Genomic DNA, 23,505 nt, shown 5'->3' with positions numbered 1-23,505 from the left:
CCTATTGACCCTATAACATTCATGTGTATACATGTGTTTTCTTAAGGCAGCTCCAGTCTTGTAAGCTAACAGAGTTATAAAAATATACTTGAGCTTGAACATTCACAACTCTGAATCACCTGTGGGTTGTAGCGTACTCATAAATAGTGATCCTTATTCTCCCAAGTCACTTGTCCTTTTTTGGGTTTTTTTTGCTCCTGTTTGGTTTTGCTTCAATCAAATGATGAATTTATTTGGCGAGGGGACCAAGAACCTTTTTCAAGATGCAGCGTGATTTATAAACCCAAATCCCATTTCAAAAATGGCTTGGGAATAATTTAGGAATGTCAGGTTTGTTGGAAAACAATGGATTTGGGGAAAAAAATTGCTTTGTAATTTATTTTTCTTGTAAAATTTATTGCCTGAGGTACCAGTGTTCTGGATGTATGCGTTATTTCATTTAGCTAATGTTTTACTTGATCTATGTTTTTCCTTGCGTGAAAGGTTATTGATATATCATGACAAAAAGGCTGTAATTTCAATGCTGTGCTATCTGTTCAGCCATGATTCTTCTGCTGGGGACCTAGTAAGTCCTGCTGTATTTCAAGGTGCAAACAGGTTTGGAAAACCATTTGTCTATACGTTAAGATGATGCTGGGAAGAAAACACATGAACTGAAACTGTTTCAGAGGGATACTCAGCACTCTCTGAAAAATCAGATTTGACTCATGCTTCTAGTTAATCGAGTTCTTGATTTGTCTCAAAATCTTATCCCTTGCATTTCTGAAGTGCCTGACTATGTACATAACCTGAATTATTGTATTTGTCCTTGTATCTGTTGCTGTGAAGTGCAACATTTAAAAACCATAAATTTTTTTGTATTTTTTTTTTTTTTTTTTAATGCATGGCAAACTTCTAAGAAAATACTGCTGTTATATTAACATAGTCAATAATAAATTTCATTGTGAATTCACCATTGTGAATAAAAGTCTAAAGACTAATAGCTTGAGATTATAAATATACATTATAAATATCAGAAATATCAGTGAGCTCTGATTTAGATTTAAGTCATATACTTGTATATACATATATAGGGCTTCACAGGGCTTATTGATTGATTTGATTTACATATGAAATCACCAAAGTATTATGCAAAGTTTAAGAAGTGCAGCTATGATGTGTTTGGTTAAAATTGGAAATTAACTTTGGAATTAGTTCCTAAATTTGAACATCTTAGCCCAGGCAAGAATGTGATTTAATTATTTGGAAATCTTTTAAGAAAGTCTTAGCACTGTGAATTCAGTTGATTATGAGAACCTAATTTGAGACTAAGCTATATTGAGAGTTTTTGTGATATAAGTGAGCTCTTGGTTGCCCACAGTAACACGTCCAGCTGATACGACCTGCAGCTGTTTTCTTCTTTGTGCAAATCCAAGCAAGGAAATATTAGGTAAGAAGTCAGCATTGCTACACGTCTCTTCCTTGCTAGCAATGTCAATTTTCAGCCAAATTCAGTACAGCTGGGCTGTGTGGAATAATAAAATGCAGGTAATCCAGTGAAGCCACTGAAGGGCTAATATTTACAAAACATAAGGCTCTCCCAGGCATACTGTATCAGCTTGACTAAATATAGAAGACTATTAAAGCTTGACAATATAACAGGGTAAGTCGTTTGCTATCAGTTACATTTTAACAAGAGTGTTTCCTAATGCCAATTGGCTGACATCGATGCTTTGCAGCCTTTATAACATTTATTCAGTATATTTAGTCACAGTCTTAATACTTGCTTGAATGAATATCAGAATTGCTATTAATGCTGCCGTGATTAATTTTTTAAAGCAAACAAGAGTACTACTGTTCTAAATATTTTTACTGTGAATTTAATTTTCCAAAGCAGCACATTCATGCAGTAATGTTGACCACGAGGGTGTTTCTAAATGGACTCATCAGGATTGTTTCACTCATTTCGGTGGTAGCAGGTCAGAGGTTTTTGGTCCCTTCCCAAAGTCTCTTGTGGTATCAAAGGTGACCTCTTCTTCTTCAAGTCATTAGCTCTGTCTTCCACAGAAGTTTCTTGCATCCTTTTCTCTTTCGTTCGCTTTTGGTTGTGTTAATTAGTAGCTTACATCTGTCTTCATCGTTGCTTAGTTGCGCTGGGATCTCTTCCCTCTTCTGCTCTGCCAACCTGTGTGGAAATGAGCAGCCCTTAGTGCCCAACTTGTTTCCTCCCAGCTTTCTTTTGTGCAGCTTGGATGTGGCAAGATCAGATGAGGGGCTGTAAGTCCTTCCCAAGCCACCAGACGTGGTAAAACCCTGGATGTTCTTCCATCTTGTGTTCAAATGTCATATTTCCATACTATATATTTTCATGCGGGTCTCCACTGGCTGCCCACAAAAATTTATTGAATAATAATACCAAGCAAAGAAGTGGAACTGGAAGCTTCAGGCTTAAGGTGGAGTTTGCATCTGAATCAATAAAAGGGTAAATTTTCTCTTTTTTTGAGGTATTTGCACCTGCCATGAGCAGATAAGGACATGCCTCACTCATTAGCTGATGAGGTGCCTCCCTGTCTTTAACTGAGGGACTGCAGGCAGTCGTGAAGCAACTGCTGATAAAAGTGCCTGGGATGAATTCAACCATGGCCTGGAGCTGCCTGGCTGCTGTCCTGCCTCTGCCCAGGAGCGCCCTCACTTAAATTATGAAATCCTCTAGTGTCCCCACATCCTTTTGGGGACCACCCAGGTGTGGGTGCCTTGGATGCAGCAAGTGATGTTTCTGGCCAAACCAGAGGGGTCACAGAGCAGGTTCAAACAATTTGGAGCTAGTGAGGATGATTTTGGGAGGAGGAGGATCTTTTAAAAATACAGTTCCACAGAATTCAGTAGGAAAAAAAAGAAAAAAAAGATGGAGTAAATCTGATTACATGTTACTCACCTGCAACCCCTGCAGAGGCAATGAGTTTTTACTTAAATTTACAGCTTCCAAGAATAATGAGGAGCAGAACTACATGACTGTGCCCTGGAGAAAGAAAAGAAAGAAAACTAAAGATAATGTACTACCTACTAGATAGCCTAAATAACGGCTATGAGGCCGTGCACTGTTAGTCCTACCATCTGCAACAGTTTATTATTCAGTCTCAGTAGAGTCCCAGTTACATTTTCTCATTAACTAAAATGGGATGGATAAGAAGACAGATCCTTCTTTTGGATGTGGTGGTGTTTGGGTTTTCTCCATTGTCCAGAAAACATGACAGTTATGTGTCAAGGAACAAATAAAGTGAAAGTAAATCTCCACTGAATTTCCTTAGCTGGAGAAGTTTTCAATAGCAACATGGGAGCACAGTGTCAGACTGCAAAAATAAGCAAATAAATAAAAATAAAGCTGCTATTTCAGCTCAGCAGTCTTGTTTTTAAAACAAAGAGATAACTCTTTAGACTTTAAATATTTTATTGACTTCTTTGCTACTGCAATTTTTCTGATATAAAAGTATGAATAGAAAATATTATGTAAACAACTGGGACAACTTTCTAGTGTTGCAAAAGATTACTGACAGAACATAACGATGCCAGACTAACATGTTACATTATTTCTAAGATTATGCTTGTTACTTGCCTTTAGTACCTTTATTCAAATAATCCTTAATGCACTCTAATTGTATTATTACTTATAGAACTTGTAACAACAGTGATAAAATATTTATTTGAATTTCAGTAATTACTTTAAGTCATTGTGTCTAATTAAAGTCCAAAGACTTTTAACATCAATGAGAATCTTTTCACCAACTTCAAAGATCTGGGCCCTGCCCTATGAGAATTTTCAGCTATATTCTTAATGTTGTTGGTTATGCTATAGTTCACTCTGATAATCATCATAATTTATAGAATCATCACACTTGCCTATAATTAAACTTTATTTTCAGAAGTGTGATGATAATTGGATTTCTCAGTTAAGACAACTGGTGATATCAGTGCAAGAATAACAGCACAGAGTGAGGATCCTTGGAGTCAGCACAGAATTTAGGAAGCAGCTCTAGGTTTTAATGGAAGTAGTGATATTTTAAGGATGGTATATGACAGAGTCTTTCTTCCCCAAATTACAGATTAAAGACCCAAAAAGCAAAAGCTATGCATATTGGGAAAATGTTTTTCAGTCACTTGAGAAAGGAATTCAGGATTTGGATGTTGTATTGTGCCTTTTCTGGTCCTGTTTCTTCCTTGCTTGTGTGAGCAGACTCTGGTCAGAATTGTGGCCTTGATAGTGACTGCTGCTGTTTTTCTGAGGAGACAGTGGTAGCAAATCTTTTATTTCTCCTGGAACCATCCATATTAGTGGACAGTAAACTGCATTTGCTCAGAACCGCAGGAAACGTTTTTCTTATCAGAGAGAGAAAAGCAGGGAAGAACTCAAAATATGTGAGTCAGAATTTTTCCTCCTTGGGTTTGCTGGGGTGAGACAGCTTTGTGCCACTCAAAGACTAAAAATTAATTATAAAGGCATTGCTAAAGGGGAGGTTCTCTTTGCTTATCAGTCAACTGGAAAAAGAGTAGGATGACTGAATGAACTTATTTTATATTGATTAAGGGAAGCATATTGAAATTAATGCTGTAATAACTGCTTAACAAATAATATTTTAAATAGAGATTTCATTACTAAGGCACCTTTTCTTTTCTATACAGATAAAAAAAATCAATGTGTCCTGTACCAGTTTTATCACTGACACAACGAGCACCTTGGGCTGTATTATATTTGATGTTGCCACATCAACCAAAGTACAGTTGAACATTTGACATGTTTCTTCTTTTATAATAACAAAGAAGACCCCTTTGATATATGTATAGATACAAAACACTGATAAAATGAGGTTTATGTTGATGAATACAGTACTTTTGGGGGTAGACTGCAATATACCTGATATCTTATACTTCTGAGCTCTTGGGTTCTCTCTGCAGTTAGGGTACTGAAGGCACTACCTGGTCTAGTGAGCAGACTACATCTTTATTTTTCTCTCCATTTCCTCAGTAACAATATTGTTTCATGAGCTCACACAGAAATCTTCATTAGCATTGGTTACCAAAGATTCTCTGCTCTTTGCTCTAAGCTGTATTTGCTCATGCTCGGTTCGAGGTCCCTGGTGCAGTCCCCTGTGTGCTGGCCAAGAGAGCAGCTGTCATACAACATGAGGCAGTAACAATATGCCTTGCAATGCTCCTGCCCTGGAAACAGAGAGAGAATATTTAAAATCTCATGAGGGAGAGCTTGTCCTGATGAGCTCTCCTCTTTTAAGAAGATGTGATAGTTGAGGGAGCCATGGGAATGGATGGGCAGCTTTCTGCAGGATGCCTTGGAGCAGGAAGCATCTGTGTCCAGCAGTGAATTTGAGTTTCAGCTGGTACTCACGTTAGACCTGAGTTGCTCAGAAGAATGGAACCAGGCCCTTAAGAAGTACTAAAATAATGTGTGAGGAAATACCAGGAATCAGCTGTCGTGGAGATGGATATCTTTGGAACTCCAGCCCCTAGCAATGGCAGGTATGCTGCCGTTGAGTGCCCAAAGTGTTTCCTTCTGGCCAGTATTCCCACAGGGACCATTGCCTCTCTGGGAACAATCCCCCAGGAAGATCAGCTTTCCCAAGCTGTGGCCTGGGCTGAGTTCCAATTCCTTGTATTTGGAAGATGTTTTACTCTAAAACTGGGGTGACTTGGTGGCTTCTGGGTGCTTTGCTGTGGAATGGAAGTGGAGGCAGCTAATGGGTGTGAATTTGGTGAGATGCGTAACAGCATCCAGGTACTCCAGGCAGCATCAGGACAAATCTCTGTGTTTGCAGTCACCTGGCTTCCTGAGACTTTTTCCCTCAGTACTGTTATTTCAGGGTGACAGATAAGGATGAGTACATATTTATCACTGACCTACCTTTCCTGTCAGTAGAGTAAAGGGCAGGTAAGAAGTCGTATGCAATGGGATTCTTCCTAGCATGGGATATTTCCCCAACTATTAGTTCTTCCTCTGTAATTAATAAAGAAGTGTAATGTTAAAAATGGCAAAAAATTATGGATAGGTGCCATGCTTCCAGATTAGTTTAATACTATTTCTTCATTGTGAGAAAAGATTAAATTCCTTACAGATTTGCTGGTGTCATCAGTCCCCAACATGAGTAAACAGCTGAATTCAGAGGGCCCTTCTCTTGTGTCTGCCTTTTCTTTAAAAACACACCAAATGGAACGTGCAAAATATTGTGGGGAAGTTGGCTGAAACTGTTTAGTGCCCAGAATTTAGGACAGTTTTGTGTGTGTGAGTGCAACAGGCATTTTATAAATTGGACTGTTTGCAGAGTAATGCAAGACACAAATTATATTGTTGCTACCAGCTACATTATATAGAATATATAACCACTGGTGAATTTATAGCACAGGGGCCTGTCACACTATTTCTTTTATGTGCTGTGAGCGAGGTACATCACTTCTGTAAGTTCATTTATTCCAACAGCTTACTTTTGTAAACATTATTGCATACAGTGACTTTAAAAAGGGAGTACCTACATTTTGCAGTACCGAAGGCTGTAATGACAATTTTCCAGAAGCTTTGAGATCTGCATGTGATTTGCATAAAATATAGCATGTTTACATGGTTTTTCATCTCAGATAAATGTATGCTAATAAGGTATGTATTAACTGGATGGATGTATACTAATATTTGCCTCATCAATAATAATTTTGTGACTTGTGTTTTCTATCCATTGTGCCAGCATTTGTAACCATCACATAATGTTTAATACAGAATTATTTTGGGGAGGGGTGGGAGGTGGTGTTATTATGCTTGGGGTTTCTTTTTTTTTTCCCCCCTCAGGTATTTTTAAAAAGTAGTAAATACTTATTTGACTGATGAATAAAACATTTGATCTGCAGGATTCCACTGTGCATGAGGAGCACATTAGTAAAAAGATGATGAGGATGTAGCTGACACCAGTATCTCTGAAAGAATTTCTTTCCTGTAGTACAAACCAGAAATGGCATTATCTGGCCTTTCTAAAGGGCATTTTAGCACTATCCCTGTGTTTCAAATCCTGTCTGTAGAGTAGATCAGCAAACAGTAATCAGCAGATGTGGATTCCAGGGAATGGGCAAAATGTCTAATGACTAAATGCACTGATTAGTGAAGGTAGGATCAAGACAGAACCATAATCCCCAGAACAACCAAGATAACTTTTTTTTCTTTCCAAAGCTAGTTAATACCTTGCCCTTTTAATTATCCTAGCATCAGAGGGAAGTGCCATCTTCTACCTGGCTCTCATTACCCCATCAGTCATGTTAATTTAAATACTTGTAAACATATAAAACAGTCTTCCGAGCAAGACGCTTTGTTTTGTTTATACGCATTTTTGCATCTCTGGGTTTTTGTGACCGGTTCTGAAGCGTGTAGCTCTCTCCAGCTATGCAGTGTGCAGAGCTGGGCTGTGCTCAGGATGTCCAGCACTGCCCCAGGGAGCAGGTCCCCAGAGACACCAGCCTGCAAGAGGACACCCATTGCTGGATGCTGTGGCCTCCAGGGTCTCAGAGAGCTCAGTGGCCTCGCCTGGGAAAAGGTTTGCTTCTTCCTTCCATCCAAAAGTTTCATTCTGTGAAGAGAGGAGGAAGAAGCTATCTGGTATCTACCTTATTTTTTCTAATCCCGACCAGAACAGCTTTGTGATAAAAAGAAATGGAAGAAAAAGAGGAAGAGAGAAGCAGCAGGGGTAAGCCATGGAAAAAGGAAGTTAAAACATTGAGAGAACTCCTAAGGAACAAGTGAAAGAGATTTATATGCTTGTTAAGTTCCTGCAGTTTCAGAGGGTTTTTTTGTCTGAGATTCATCTTCACTCTGATCACAGGTTTTTGATTTTTTTTTCCCCCCACTCCCCTCCAGCTGTATGGATTTTGTCCTTCCAGTTCTTTTGGGGATGATGGTGGTTGTAATTAATACTGCAAATTGTTTATATTTGCTATGAAAATTAATGTTGATTTCAACAGGGATTGTTTCCCTGTTTCATTCCACTTACCATTTTGACTTTGAAAACCCATTTGGCATTGATAACACAAGCAGAGAATTTTGCAGGAGTCAGAATACTGATGTTTTTTGGCATCACTGGTTGTGAGGAATGGTCCTTTCCGAATTTAATGTTTGTCAAAATGAATTGTCACTGGAAAGTTTACTCATAACTCTCCTAATCAAATCTTAAGCAGGTATTTATCATGGCTTGTGTTACTTTTGAAGATTATATTTTGTTTGTTCTGATGCAAAAGTACAACTAGAAGGGAAACTGAAGTGGATGAAATGAAATTGTAAGGAACTTGTGTTTTCTCTTGCTTTATTGATGTTTTCTTTCATTTTCGTTCGTGAAATTCAAACCCTCTCAGTAAGTGACAGTCTGCTGCTTTTATTAATAGTCTTTGGAGGATAACAAAAGGAATGGGTGTAACAAGTTGAAATCCTGCTCTCTTGGACAGTCAATATGGAAAAGTAGCAGCTAAGCCTTTACTGTCTCTAGATGAACACATTTTTTACTTTTCCACTTAGGCTCTGCTTACTCTTTTGGGCAATTGAATTTTAGCATTTTCTGTTGTTTGATAGCAACTCTTAGAAACAGGAAAAAAAAAATGTTTAGAGAGAGAATGAAATCTCAACAGTATCACTTAAACAGATTTTTCCTTATGGACATTACTGTGTTGCTTTTTGGGTTTTTTTCATCCTACCTCCACTTAAATCCATGTGTCAGTGAATCACATGGTTACTTCCAAGACTCTTTCTGTGGCACATTATTAGAGATCCCTGAAATCATGAGAAAGCAGGAGATAAGGAAGAGAGTAAAGTTCAGTTGGGATTTATACTGCTGAAGTGTAAAGAGGGGCTTTTGTTTATTTATTTCGGAGGTCCAAAATGTGCCAGGCTACTTCTGCTACATTCCCACCTGGTAACTGATAGCCGAGCTAACCTTCCCATTAGTCAGGGGAAAAAGTGACAGTGTGCTCTGAGCCATTGATGTATTTGTGTTTGTGATGTGACGTTCCTTCTTGTAAAGTTATGAGAGTGTCTGGGATCTCAGTACCCTGCTTGTCACGGCTCCTCAGGGAAGGGGAAGGGGAAGGTGGGAAGTCACAGTGCTGTGCTGCTCCACATAGACCTCAGGAGCTGCCAAAATGACAAAAAAGATGATTTTCCTCCATTGCAGCCTTACCCCATCACAGCAGATAACACACAAAATGCTTATGTTTATCTGAGTGGAAAATGGTGGTAAATGGCAAGGAAGTACAATTATTTAGCTTTTTACCAAGCTTCTCTTTCTTGGCTGTGTGCAGCAGCCAAACTTTCCAGACACGGGACATGTTTTTGAGTGTCTGTAATGCTTTGATTTTTATTTTTTTTTTTCCCCTCCCTGCATTTTTCCCATAGGCTTGTTCACAGCAACACCCACTGGAGGTAATGAGCAGTGACAGTATCACTGCAACTTTCCCCTGGGGAGCTGCGCAGCATTGGCTCCTGCAAGCTGACGCTGGGAGCAGTGGTTTTTATATAAAAGGGTGGGATGCCTCTAGTCTCCAGCAGCATGTTTTCTGTCAACCAGGAGAAAACGCTTAAAGAGAAAAAGTCTAATAAACCTGGTCAAAGCGGAGCCGGGTTTTGTTTTACTCAGCTGCTCTAATGGGCTATGAGAATGACACAAAGTTTAATGCAGTATATTTTTATTTTATTCCTGAAGTAGGGTCGTTGTAATCCAAGCAAGTAGTGCAGCTGTCGTGATAATGTGAGCGCTTTCAGTAGAAGAAGCATGAGATTCTGGTTGTAACAGAAATTCAACCCTAGGCATATGAAAATGGGGTACTAAAGGGCATAAACATAAGAAGGTCCTGGTAAAGACATGGAAATGGCCTTTGTGTGGCCTTCTGATAGGAGGAGAGATCAAGTTGGATGTGCCGGACCTGAGAGTTTTGTTGCTGTGAGAGCCAGTCTATAATTTAGTGAGCTGACAGGAGGAGTGAAGTATCTCCTCAATATCTGTGTTTGGCAGAGAAGATGAATGCATACATCGGGAAACAATGTTTAAGTGTTTTATTTCCTTATTTCAGCCTGTCAAACTGTCAGCGTAGTTAATGGCCACCAGGAGAGAGTGAGGGGAAGGGAGGGAGGGGAGGAGGAGGATAAATGGAAGGAAACAAAGGTGCTGTGGAGTCTGGAAGAAAGGAAAACTGGGAAAGATTAGCAAGACACTGAGGCATAATGGTCCCCTGGACACAAACATCCAAACTCCCTACATTGGCTCAAACGTCTGCTTTGCTCCAGACTTCCAAGGAAATGTGTGGAGATAATGAATGTCCCGACATGCTGCAGGAGATAACTTTATTTTACCGTGTTAATTTTGCTGTGGTAGTACTGAAAGACACTTCAGCAGGGCTTCATGTCTGATTTAAGTTGTGTACTTCGCTGAAACAGCTTCCAATCTGAACAAGATGGAATTGGCTTGCCCAGATTTTGAGATCTTGGGATTGAGGTGTTTGTGTTGTTCTACAAACTGTCTGTACCTGGACTTGCTCCTTTAAACAAACAAGGCTTGAATTGTTTCTGTGTTAAGCATACAGGGAAATGTAAGGGTTTGGGACTAAATTCTTCTTTCTGACACACCCACGCACCTTCCACAAAGTCAGTACAAATGGAATGTATTTCATAAAAGAAGTATTTTTAAGGCCAAGCCAATATTATGTATTATTTTCATTGCATGGAAACAGAGCAAGAGTAAAAATTTTTTGTTTTTGTTTAATGCATGTTTGGCTCAGTAACCACAGAGGAGGATAATACAAAATACTCCTGTACTTTAGGCAAAAATGACACTTTGTTTTTACTGCCTTGCTACTCATGGGGGTTGGCAGCAAGAGGACTTAAGTGTTCTGCCATGGGAGGTGGAGTTGGCTTTCATACAGGCGGGTGAAACGCCTTCTGAGCTGCCTTTGGGAGGTAAAGAGCCCAGGCAGGATCTGTCCCAAACTGGATAAATGACGAAGCTGAAGCTTTTTGGGCTCCATGGGGAGCGTGTGGCTCAGTTGTGGCTTAACCTGAGCAACAAAAACCCTCCCCTTACTCATCAGGGCTGAGAACAGAGCCCCTGTGGAGAGAGGGATTAAACCCTAGGATGAGTTTTGAGGTCGAGGAAATCTTTGGGCATTGCTTGTTCATGTCAGTAGAGTTGTGGGGCCACAACTCTGCGTGTGAAGCCACTCTCGTGTCATGCAGCGTCACAAGGTATGAATTTGAGCCGGGCATGGTGAAAATCGGTCTTCCTTTGACAGATCATTGTTGTAGTGTACGTGTATGTTCTATCAAAATGCACATTTCTAATTAATTGTTTTAGGAGATTCAAGTACCTTTCAGTTGGTTTTTGCCTAATGCTTCTTAAAAAATTTATCTAGGTCAAACAAATTATTAAAATAAGGAGAGAATGGTACAGCAGTATACAGCATGGTTTAGAGTTTTTATTATGTTAATAGTACCAAGTTGTCAGTTTTTCAGTAGTCATTTCAATGGAGGAGAAATTTAAAAGGAGTTTTGAAAGATAATAGAGAAGGCTCTTGATGTCTTGTAGTATGTTTTTGGTTATGAGGAGAGCTATGAAGAATACTCGGTGTTCATTTCTGAAAATAGTTATTAGGTGTTGGAGGGTGGTGCTGCCTTGAGAGACAAGTCAGCCTGGCTGTGCAGAGTTGAAAAGGAAGAAGTAAAATGGCATTAGGTTGGGAGGAAATGAGGAAAGCAAGGGATGAGAAGGATGACTTTTGCTGTGGTAAGAGTAGGACAAGACTGCTTTTATGAACTCTGAGGTAGTTGTGTGCTTACATCATGCGTTTTATGGCTTTATGGTGGGACTCGAGCTGAAATCGTCATGGTATTGGACGTGGTCTGGTTTAGCACCCTTAGAAAGAGGTGTTAACTTGTTTGTCCCTGTCATCACATGGTCAGCTGAAAGAATAAAGTCTGAACCCAACCCTCAAACTCCAGAAACATGACGTCAGTAAAACAAAATAACGCTTTTTTAAATGCGCGTTTAATCAAACCCGTGGACCCCGCTTGGTGCACGTACAATCATGTGCCCAGGCTCTGCGTTCTCAGGAGATGCAGCAGGGAACAGTGTGTGCTCAAAACCTGACTTTGGGATTTCCAGTGACTCAGGGCAGGCGGAGCTGCTGATTGAGGGATATGTGAGCTGAATGGGGAGGACTGAGCTGCCAGTGAGCTTTTCCTTCTTCCTCTATTCATGGTTCATTGGAAAAGAACATGCTGCATCTCAAACCTGTAGCAGCATTACTAATGTCTGGATACAGAGACAATGCCGCATCTCTGTGTTTACATTTTCCGTGAGATTGCGTGGCACACGTGAGTTACCTTGCTTGGCTAAGCTGTTGTAGGAGCTCAGTATTAAACCCTGAATTAAACCCCTGTTTCAGCCCTGAATTTTGAGGCTCTTCGCTGAGGTGGCCAAGTGAGCCCAATGTGCAGGCTTGCGTGGTTGGACGGACTGAAGAAATGAAGCAGAACTCTAAAAAGAAGTGACTTTGTTACTCAGCCAGTTTTTCAAAAGGAAGGAGAGTTTATGTGAATCCCTGGAAACGGCTTCACATTGTTCTCATTCAGGAATCTACATAGGAGACACTTTTTGCCAATAAAAGCATTAATTCATGGGTAATGTGGAGTCCTGGCCATTCCCATGTGAAAGCTCTGCCAGATTGGGTCAGATGACTCCACCTTCTAAAACTATGTATGTTTATGACATGCACTGCTTTAAGCCATAAATAAATCTGTGGCATTGTGCCTGTAATAATCTTTCTGCAGAGCTGTGCAGCCTACTACCCATTAGCTGATGTATTTATCATGCTTACTGTTCTTTTCCATTATGACTGTAGTACGAGTGTGATGGTATCTGGTAAAGTAATTTAAAAAGTATTGTTTAAAGTACAAAAATACAGATCATGTGAAGTACCCTTGAAAGTAATTGAGCTCCATGTGGGCACAGAACTAATTATTGTGTATCATTTCGTTGCTCATACGACTGAAGTTCATCCACACACAGTGTGTGTGTGTACAAACTTGCACAAAAATATTTATTTGAGATATACTGAAACCCTCATGCTCGTGTACTCGGCTGTTATAAAGACAAAGTTCATACAAACACATGAGATTATAAGATTCCATGTGTGGAGATGGTCATGGGGAGATACTATTATAATATGTAGAAGGAGGTGATGATGTAGTGAAAGACTTTGTTACACTATAAAGGTGTAATCTGTATATCTACACAGTGTTAGACATCCAGAGCTAAGGAAATACCAACTATGCAAGGCTAATGTTCCTTTGTTCTTAATTATTTGCTTTTTTTAGGAGTAAAGGAATAATTCTGCAATAAAAATATTCTGGAATTAATTTAGCTTTAATCTTATAATCATACTGTTTACCTGGTTTATATAGAGATACTTTAAAAAGAAGGGGTTCGTAACTAAATGTGTCTGTCATCACAAACCCAAAATTTGTCACAAACTCTGAATGTTTGCATGTTTTCTTCTGGCATTTTTGCTGGTTCCTAGTGTTAAAAAAAAAAAAAAATTCCTATCAACTAACTCTTCCTTGAAATTCAAAACTATCTTGAAGCCTTATGATTTTAGAAAAGCCATCAATTCTGTATCTAAGTATTATAGAGTGTGCATGAAGAGTGTGGCATTTTGGCATCTCCCTTCTTGCAGCAGTTGAATACTATTAATTCCAAAGTAAAGAAAGGTTTCAGAGCTATCCCTGAAGAAGGAGCAGTAAGGGAATTCAGAGAGCTTTGCTGCAGGAGTCTGCTGTCAGCTATCTCCACCCTGGCAGCTCTTGGCAAATGTACTGATGCTGTGCCCACATCCTAAAGCTGCTAATATAGAAGGTTTACAAGTTTGCCAAGAAAATAACTTTGTTGTTTGTAGATGTTATTTTTTTGGATTTAGAAAAAAGGCACTCTTGGTGGAAACCTTTTAGAATTTCTGATGGATACATCTCTGGATAATTTTATGCACTAGGAAACTGCTAAGCTATCAGAAAAAAATAATTCAGTGGTCCTTTCAGTTCCCTTTCTCCTGAAATACTAAGTAAGAGGACAACATACAGATTAGAGCTCAGTTTCCATCCTGGAATTTATTTCTTTATTCTCCTTCCTGAAAGGCAATCTTCAAATTCCTTATTAATTTTGTCAACTTCTGTAGTTGCTGGGGCATGAATTATCTCCAGGCCCTGCCATTGCCAAATATATTGCTACTCAGCCGAAAAATTGCATGTGCCAGGTCCTCTGGAAATCTCCAGTGCAAGAAGTGTACAACAGGACACAGCACTTTAAGGGGATGTCTCCTTCTCTCACTGGAGTTTCTGAAACAAGGAGCTCAGCAGCAGAGCTTCCAGAGCTCTTTCAGTCAAGCAGAAGTCCAGGAGAGCAGGTCCTGTGCTTCTAGTGACACTTCTGCTGTACTGTCACCATGTTATTTATTTGCCACTTGATTTACCAATCCGCAAAATTGATGATGATTATATTGGTTTTAAAATTTGTTGGAAATTTACAGCCTGATCCGTCCTCTACCCAAGTCGGTGGGAGACTCCCATCTATCAGTTCTGGTTTTTAGTTTAAGGCGTTTGGCAACACAGCAATTAAAAATTGCGAGGATTTGCAGTAGAGCTTTCCATCTGCACAGCCAGAGCTTTTAGTTCAGTGGTATTTGAGTCCTGTGAGATCCGTACGTGAATCAAGGTGCGGAACATGACAATTTACTCCTGTTTGCACAGCGTTAGGACAGTAAGGTAAATGCAAATGAAATCTCCTCAACCCTGTTTTTGAACAGTCTAAATTAGAATCACAAGGACACCTTCCACTGCCCCAGGTTTCTCAGAGCACCATCCAACCTGGCCTTGAACGTTTTCAGGGATGGGGCAGCCACAGATTCTCTGAACATTCTGCTCCAGTACTTTACCACCATCTGAGTCAAGAATTTTTTCCTAACTTCTAATTTAAACTCACCCTCTTTCAGGCATTAGGCAAATTAAACATAACATGGCAAGAAGTTGTTGGAGTATTTTGGGGGTTTTTTATTGTTTTTTTCTTAAGTGTGGGTAAGGAATGATAAAATACCTGCGTTTGTGTCTTATTCTTCTTGAAGTGCAGGAATAGGATTCTTCTCAATTGCTACTTTATTCCTAATTTCACAGCATTTCTGTTCATTTCTGAGACAGAAAAAAAAAGCCAGAGATCAAAAGATCTCTCCATTAGCTCTCTCTGGTGCCCAGGCTTGTTGGAATTACTGAGCACTGATTGGATCTGTGCTCCAGAGGCACAGTGACCCAGCCACTTGTATTTGTCCAGTAAAAATCCATGAGTAGCACAGGAGTTCTCACCCACTAGCTTTGGATTTGGCCTTAAATACAGCATTTAAATAAAAAAGAGGGGGGAAAAAAGGAAAAAAAGAAAAAAAGAGCTGCTGGGAGTATCTTCCTTTTTGATCATTAAGACAGCAACAACAAATTATCCCTGTTTAGTGTAGGTTTTGAGACTGCTTTGGTGTCAGGAGTTTTGCCACCTGTTCCCAGCAGGACGAGGTGGGGATATGAAGAAAACTGGTAATCTTTGAGAAATAAAATATACATGTGCACTTACAAAGTGAACTTTGATAATCTTTGTAGTGAATGAGGCAAACCATCTCAGCATCACAAATCACTCAGAGGATGAGCTGCTTTAGAGCAGCCCAGACAGCTGGGGACTATTTGTTTTCATTTATTTAAAGGAACCTCAGCAGGCAGTTTCAAACAGAAATCTTGCGTTTTCTTGTTTTATTAAAAACAAAACAAACAAACCCCCTGAACCAAAGCAAACAAACAAAACCCCTACCATGGTAAAAGGTCTGTATATTATCTCATCGCTTCTTTATTTTTCATATTCTGATTTTCCTACAGCTTGCAAATGAGATGGTGAAAATCCATTCTAAAACAGAAGTGATGTTGCTTGGAAGAAGTCAGGGTAGAAGTCGTGAGAAGTCATGCAGGTTATATGGTCATGCAAATTACCACAATTCCGAGCATCTCCATGTCCTGGAGGACCTGACCGGTTAGGTGGGGTAGGGGCAGAACCAAATATTTATAACCATTAAAAAATTAGAAGGTGCCCTAAGCAGAATGAAATGCAAGGAAAAACACCTTTCCAGGCTGGAGCTGGGCTGGCTCCTCAGCAGAAAGATCTACTTTCCAAAGGCATTTTCCCATCCTTGCTTCCCCCAGCAGGTGTTCACAGACCCTCTCTCCAGCAAGAAGAGGGACAAGAGGAAGAAGGGAATTAACCCTTTGCTTAGAAGAGACTAGGTTCCTTCTCATACTTGGCAAATAACAATCAGAAGATACCACCTTAAAAAAAAGAAAAATTATAAAAATCTGCACTGCTGTAGTTAGAGGGATCAGAGGTAACAGATAAAAACATCCTGCTGTTGAAAACAAGATGGGCACTGTCAAAATGGTGGCAGTGGGGTCTTGGGTCCTGGTAGCAATGAAGGGGTTAAATAATTTCTGGCAGCCCATTGATCATGTAAAACCATAAAGCAGTTCCAGTAGAAAGAGATGTGTAGAGGTAGAAAATATCAAACCAAGTGCATGCTCTCTGTGGATAATAAAAATTACCCACTTTCTCACAGATGTCAAATCTGGCAGTTTTCCACTAAAAATTTGGACTGCATATCAACTATCCAAATTATTTTAGTGTCTGTTGAAGAGTGTGTTTGGCAGGGTTTCCAGCAGGAAAATAGGAAGTCGATTTGAAAACATTAATACTATTTGAATACAACTGCTTAAGCTGATTGTTCCTTAGATGAACTCCAGTGGAAACACATTCTTCTGTGCAAGTCCCCAGAAAGTCTCCAGGTGGAGAAAGTGGGGATGTGAAATAAGTGTTTAAGAGGGCAGGGAGAGGTTTATCTCCAGGGGTTTTACCTTCCTCTCCCTCCTGTTTTGCTCAATTATATAGATCCTGGTTAAATAAATGGGGATATAATCACTGAGCAAGTGTTTGAGAGGAAAGGGAGCTAAGAAGGAGGAGTATGGCCATTGAAGAGACAAAATATTCAAATAACCTGTGTAGCTTTTAGGGTTCTGAACGAATTTCAGTGATGTGGGAAAGGGGAGGGATGTCATTGTGGCCTTAGTTAGCAGGATTTGGGGGGTTAAAACTCATCTTTGTAAGAGGATGGACAAGCACTCCTGTTTAATGTAGGCTTTCCTTCATCTTTCCCTAAGGCAGAGATTGCATAATAAATCAGAGTGGCAATACTGCTGTTAGGCTAGAACTGAGAAACAGCAGAATGAATCCAAGAGAGGAGAGCATCAGAAGAATAAACTGAAAATTTCCTGATTGTGAGTTTGGCTAGAAATGAGCTTGTAACTGCAGATCATGGATATCGTAAAATACTTGAAAACGAACTAACAGGCGACTGATGCACTTCTGAAAGGAAGTGATGGAAGTCATGTTCTGGCAGGTACCTCCACTGGCTTTGACAGGCTATTTTAATGCCAGCAGAAGTAAGTTAGTATTTCTAACTGGGGATTTAATCAGAGTGATGTTTTACTGAGATTTTTTCACAGAACAGAAAGTAATGGAACAAATACACTCTGGTGCCCTGGTGTTCTAGACACCTTCTGTCAGATCTTGTCCTGTCCTGGCTTGGGCCAGGAGAAGGGCTGAAATAGACCTGTTGTATTGATATGACTTTTTTAAAACTTGAATCAATTTCAAGCCAGCACAGTGTTAATGGGGCTGCAGGCAGAGTAGCAGAGTTGTTTCTCTTCTTAAATCCTGTAACTCTTTTGTGCCCTTACGAGACTTAAAAGCTCATCAGCAGAAAAGCTCAGTCCTGCCTCCCTATTTACTGCTGTTCCTACACTGCCAGGGAGATTGGCTTGTTGCTATAGCAGGAACTGTGCATGTGAGAGAGGGAGTTGCTGCTCCAGAGAGCTCACGCTCTGCAGAGGTCAGAGTCGAGTCTCTGATCTGCCAGTGCACTGATATACTTCTTAAAACAGTTCTCGTAAAACTCTCAGGCTTTACCACATCTAATCTTTTGTTCTGGTGCTTGGAGAATTATTGTCAATCCTTATCTGAAGGATAACAATGGAAATCGAGTGGTTTTCTCGTTTGGTGAAATTCTTGATATAGTGAAATTGTTAGAAATGAATTACTTGGTTTTGGGGAGGAAGTCAGAATTTTCTCTCTCAGGGGACTTTTAGGTCTCTTCCTACAGGTGATCTCTGTGGTGTTCCCATTATCCTGAGGTTGAGTTGGATTCCCAGAGGTTTTGTCCAGCTGTTGTTTCCTGGGCAGCACTGCACACTGTGGGAGAACAGGTCTGGCATTTACTCTGAGAGGGAGAACACAGCAGGGTCCTTGCCCTGGAGTAGGGCAGAGGGTAAGTCATGGAGAATAGTAAACACACTTGAACTATTAGTCTGGAGCAGTCAAGAGGAGAAAGAAAAGAAAAAAAAAAAAAAAAAAAAAAAAGGAGAGAGGTCTTTGAAATACGTGGTCTTGTTTGTTTGAAGGGAAAGGTGTTCCTGTCAGGTCAGGATTAGTTCATATCTTTTATTCATACTTCACCATTTGTAGGTGTACAAGAAAGGATTACAGGAGACCTCACCCCTGATAAATCCCAGCTGTACTAATTACCAAAGAAGAGGAACAGCCTTGCCCTTAATGGGGTCGCAGCTGCGACTAATAAAGATAAATGTGATAAAAGGGGTGGCTTGGCTGGTTGGGGAGGACTTTGAAGAAGGAGATATTGAAGCAGGACCTGGAAGAAGAGGACCTTGAGGAGGTAGAGGAGGACATCCAGTTGTGAAGATTTTCAGATTGTTTCATTTTTGTTTGGTTTAATTTTTTTTCTTTTTTTTTTTTCTTTTTTTTTTTTTTTTATTTTTTAATATCTCCCAGTTGAAAATTTAGTGTTTGCTGGCAGATTAAGTCTGCATTGGTGAATCCTAGCATAAGAAAATAATGTGATCTTAAGTGAAACATTGACAAGTGTGCAAAGGCAATATGTCATTTTCTGATAGTGCTCCTCTTGCTCCCCATTCTGTGTCCAGCTTTAGGTGAAAGTGATAATAACACGTAGACTTTGGTGAAACCAAGACTTTCTGTTTTGTTGTCTTACTGTAGTGATTTCTCTGTGTTTGGATAGACTGTAGTCTCAGCCCAGGTGTTTGTCTTGATGGCTATTTGATATTTTAGTAAGAATTTCTACTTGCTTTTGTCACTTCAGTGTTATTCCCCATTCCTGGAAGTGTTCAAGGCCGGGCTGGATGGGGCTCTGAGTAACACAGTAAGGTTTCCCTGCCCATGATAGGGAGGTTGTAATTAGATGATCTTTATAAGGTCCCTTCCAACTAAAAGCATTCCATAATTCAGAACCCATTTTTAACTTTGTTTTCTCCAGGATTTTCTGATGTTTTGTAACTTGGGGGACTTTAAAACCTTCTTCCATGCCAACGAGGCCTGTCTTGTTGTTCATCAGGAGTGATTTTGGCCGCCTCCTCATTTGCAGCTTGCGGTTTTGAAAAGCTCATATCTCCAACCATCCTGCATTTGAAAACTAATTAGCAATTGTACTGTTCATGAATCAATCAATTTCATACATCCTTAACACAGGAAAGGGGCTTTGCAGGAGTAAAAGGAATTTTATTTATGAAAAAAATATTTGTGGTTGCTGAGTCCAAAGACTGGCACTTGCAGGAGCACACTGATTATTTGTCAAAAGTGGGAAGTGTAACTAAATATTCCTTTATGATTTGTTCTTTTTTAGAGGATGACATTCTGCAAATCTATTGGAAAAGGAGCTTTATCCTTTTAGCTCTTTCTTAGGCAGAGTGGTCTCTACTGGCTTTGGAACAAGATTTGTCCATGAAAACTTAGCAAAAGAAAATAAAGCAGCACATCTAAAATAAACTGCATTCTAAAAGAAAACATTTTTTTACCCAAACCACCCACATATATGTTAACATACAGAATTAGTCCTAACCTGCCAAAAGAAGAAAATGCACAACACCTTTCAAAGATGCAAATTGACAATTAACAAAACAATAGAGTTCTAGCCTTCCGTTGCTGAGGTGCAAATTGATAATCAGATTGCAAGGAAAAACTGGTGGCTTCTGTTTGAGATTTGAGAGAAGGCTCCCTGTGGAAGGAGGGGAGGGAAAGGGACTGAGCAATGCAGCCAGTTCTACAGCGGGAAAAACCCACATAAGGAGCAGAGGGATGCGCCAGGCTGATATCAGCTGTATGGGTTGCATGCTGTTAATTGTGACAACAGGAATGAGAAGGGAGTGGTAAAATTTGGTTATGTTGTGGAATTGCAGTTATTTTTTTTCATATATATAACTAGTGCCCTAAAGTGATGTTGATGGGACAAAATGCAAACCTTGTGTAATATTTTTTCTTTTTTCACTTACCTTTGGCAGCTTTGCCTTCTCTTTAAATTCCATCTCTTGTATTATTCCTGATGTTTCATACGCCCATGAGCAGCTGTAGGTAACTGCCAGTCTATTTTACCCCAACTTGTCTCAGATATCTTTTATCCTTTCCAAATATGAAATTTTACATAATGATTTCTACTTGAGTTTAAGAGGAAATAAACAATGAGAACTGCCATCGGCTTTTCTAATAGGAAATTTTACTGCTCAGTGCTTGGGCAAAACAGGTTGCTGTACTGCAGGAAATTTTCATGTTGCAAATTAAAAAGGACATGAGGAACTGGAGGTTTGTTTGGACAGTTGTAATTTGGATGCAAATTTTGAAGATATGGTCATAAACTTTGTTTTGTGCTTCTCCACCATCCATATTGTGTTTGCCCTGTGCTTTTGGCCACCTCCAACAAAATTGGTGCCTTAGGTCATCTCCTGCTGTTTTGGCCTGCCACTCTGTACCTGTGAAAGTTGATGGGTTTTAATGGGAATTTTGTTCAGTTTGATTTTAATTTACCAGTGACTGGTTCCCAGTGCAGTTTAATTTTTAACTTCTGATCTCTCCTGAAAGATCTGTATCATAGCACGTGTGTGTCCTTTTTAATTTTGCTCTTCTGAATTCTTTTCTCTTGAAGTTTTGTTACTATGGAATCTGCATTTCAAAAGTAGAAGAGTAATTTAAGGATAAGACCTTTTTAATAATCCGAATAATTTGTGGCGTTTGACAAATATATAGATACATAGTCTGGAGTTTTTAAGACTGGTTGAAGTATTTGAGGCTTGGTTAATTTGAAAGCAAGCCGTATGATTAAAATGTCCTGGGTATCACGGAAAGTTTCAGCCATAATTATACAGTTTTAATGAATTTGTTGCTCTTGAAAATGTTGAGTTGACAGCTGCTTAGGATGAAGTCCTGGCTGGTTGCAGCACATGATAGGTAGGGGATTGCAGAGCTCTGAGCGCTCTGCGCGTTGCTCGGCTCCCTCTCAAAACGAAGTTGAAGATCACTCAGCAAACGACCAGCTGAGCCCTCCCTTTCCATCAACAGAGCGGCAGCGTTTTATTTTGTGGACAGCTGGCTGGTAGAGAATACTGGACATCTTCCTCTGATTTGTGGTCAGCATGTGTCAGTGTATGTCAGTCCACCAGGATGGCTGTCACGGCCCTCATCATGTGAGGAGGAGTGGAGGAATTTTGGATGCTGATACCGGCAGTGACTGTACTCTTGAGCCTGTATTCAGGAAACGGATTAATTCTTCTTCCAGGTGCCAAGATCTAGCACCTTTTATGTATTTTGATTAGCACTGAATAGGAGATTTTTATCCTTAGCGGTGTAATGGTTTGTTGCATTTAGATACCGCTTATTATGAATTAGATTCTGACATTCAATATTATCTGACTTCTCTGAAAGCCGGCCCCTCTTGAGTGAATGTGATGTTTGACAAGTAAATAATAGAGTATGGTGCCCTATGAATGTGTTTTAACATGTTCCCCTAAAGTTTTTTTCAGCGTTGATGCATGTATTTAAAGAATTTAGTGTGCAAGGCATAGAAGGATGGAAAAGTTTGTTTATGCATTCAGTAATTTCTTCTTGGGCAAGATTCATGTTGATGTTGTTCTACACAGCATTTTATTATCCTGCCTCTGGTACAAAGGGGTATGTAATCTGAAGGATGGGGGTGGACTTATTTTTTTCAAGTAAAAGCCACTAAGGCCAGCACTTTTGTCCCTTTTCATGTCTTCTGAAGTCTGTGTGATTTCTAACCCTTTATTTCTTTTTTTCCAGGCTATTCATGTTTGCTGTCGGGCAGGGCAAATCAATCTTTTCTAAGTACTCTTTAATCATAAATCCAGATGTATTACGCTTGCTATTACCTAGCCAGTGGTAGTCAGAAAAAGGCAGGGGGGAATGTCTAGTCAGTATGGCTGAACTGTGATTGGAATCACAGGGCTACTGGCCCTGTGCACCTTCACTCTTGGACTGCAGTGATGCTTTTGGTCTTGTTGGTGAGCTGCCTTTTAAAAAAATTTGGTTTTATTTTTATTTAGTAGAGGCTGTGTTAGCATTCTGTCTAATAATTGTATTTTGTAGTGTCTGTTTTGTGTGCACTGAGTGATCATTCCCCTCACCTTACATTTCCCCTCTGGTTTTCAATAAATCTTGGTGGACCTTTGTATCCTGCCATCTTTTCTGCCCTTTTTCCCTAGAGTGCTAATTCCACCCCCTCCAAATATCTGTAAAATCAGCATTTTATTTTTTTTCCTCCTGAGCAGCTATTGCCATCAGCTGTTATAAAATAATGGCTTTGGATGTGTCCCTTGTAATACATTGACCCCTCTGTCTGATTTATCATTAATTTCCAGAGATTTGTTCCAGGCTTGAGCTAATACCTTTCCCCCAGGGTCTTGAGTTAAAAAACCACACTGAAAACCACTTCCTTTTGCTTTTGTACCTGGAATATTAATCGTATTGCCACCAGCATCCCTGGCACACGGAGACATCCCACCACAGTTAACAATGTCTGAGTGGTTTCCACTGGCTTCTGTATAACAACATTCAAGCTTCTTACACTTATTTCTGAGCTTGTATTCTGTCTTGCTACTGTTTTCCACTCCAACACCCACACTCTTACTTATTGGAAAACTCATTTTTCTCTCCCTGAAGTTCTAGCCAGTTTCTTCTTTCTGTTTCTGCTTTGTGCCTTTAAAAGCAGAAAAGGTACTACCATTTGCAGTGGAACTTGGTCTCTGCCTAACAGTGTTGGAATATTTGTAAGTTACGGTTTTACTGGGCTTGGAAAACTTCCTATGCATTAATTAATATTAATTAGAATATTGAAAGAGGATAAGCTGCAGCATAGTCAGCAGAACAAGTTGAATCTTGGGGTTTAAGGTTGGGGTTTTTTTTTTCACTTTAATGTATTGCTCTTAGAGTGCAGTGTGTTTGGAACTAGCAGGTTGGAGGCGTGGTCCCTGGCAAGGCAGGGAGAAATCTCAGCTTGGCA

The 23,505-nt window shown here is 39.8% G+C and overlaps 1 protein-coding gene across 19 annotated transcripts in view; it reads left to right on the top strand.

The window, feature by feature from the left end:
• The first annotated feature begins 1,569 nt into the window (after window positions 1-1,569).
• Window positions 1,570-23,505, top strand: part of SOX5 (SRY-box transcription factor 5) — a 504,910-nt gene continuing 482,974 nt past the window's right edge. For 15 of the 19 annotated variants that reach the window (XR_009207758.1, XR_009207759.1, XR_009207757.1 and 12 more), the window contains exon 1: window positions 18,805-18,858. The gene's annotated coding sequence lies outside the window, so the exon portion shown is untranslated. Of the gene's footprint in view, window positions 1,643-18,804; window positions 18,859-23,505 lie in introns of those variants that run through there. The other 4 variants (XM_058420245.1, XM_058420246.1, XM_058420241.1 and 1 more) reach the window with 3 other exon arrangements.

The sequence above is a fragment of the Hirundo rustica genome, chromosome 4 (genome assembly GCF_015227805.2).
Source record: "Hirundo rustica isolate bHirRus1 chromosome 4, bHirRus1.pri.v3, whole genome shotgun sequence".
Taxonomy (NCBI): domain Eukaryota; kingdom Metazoa; phylum Chordata; class Aves; order Passeriformes; family Hirundinidae; genus Hirundo; species Hirundo rustica.
This window is presented reverse-complemented; position numbering and strand designations above follow the sequence as displayed.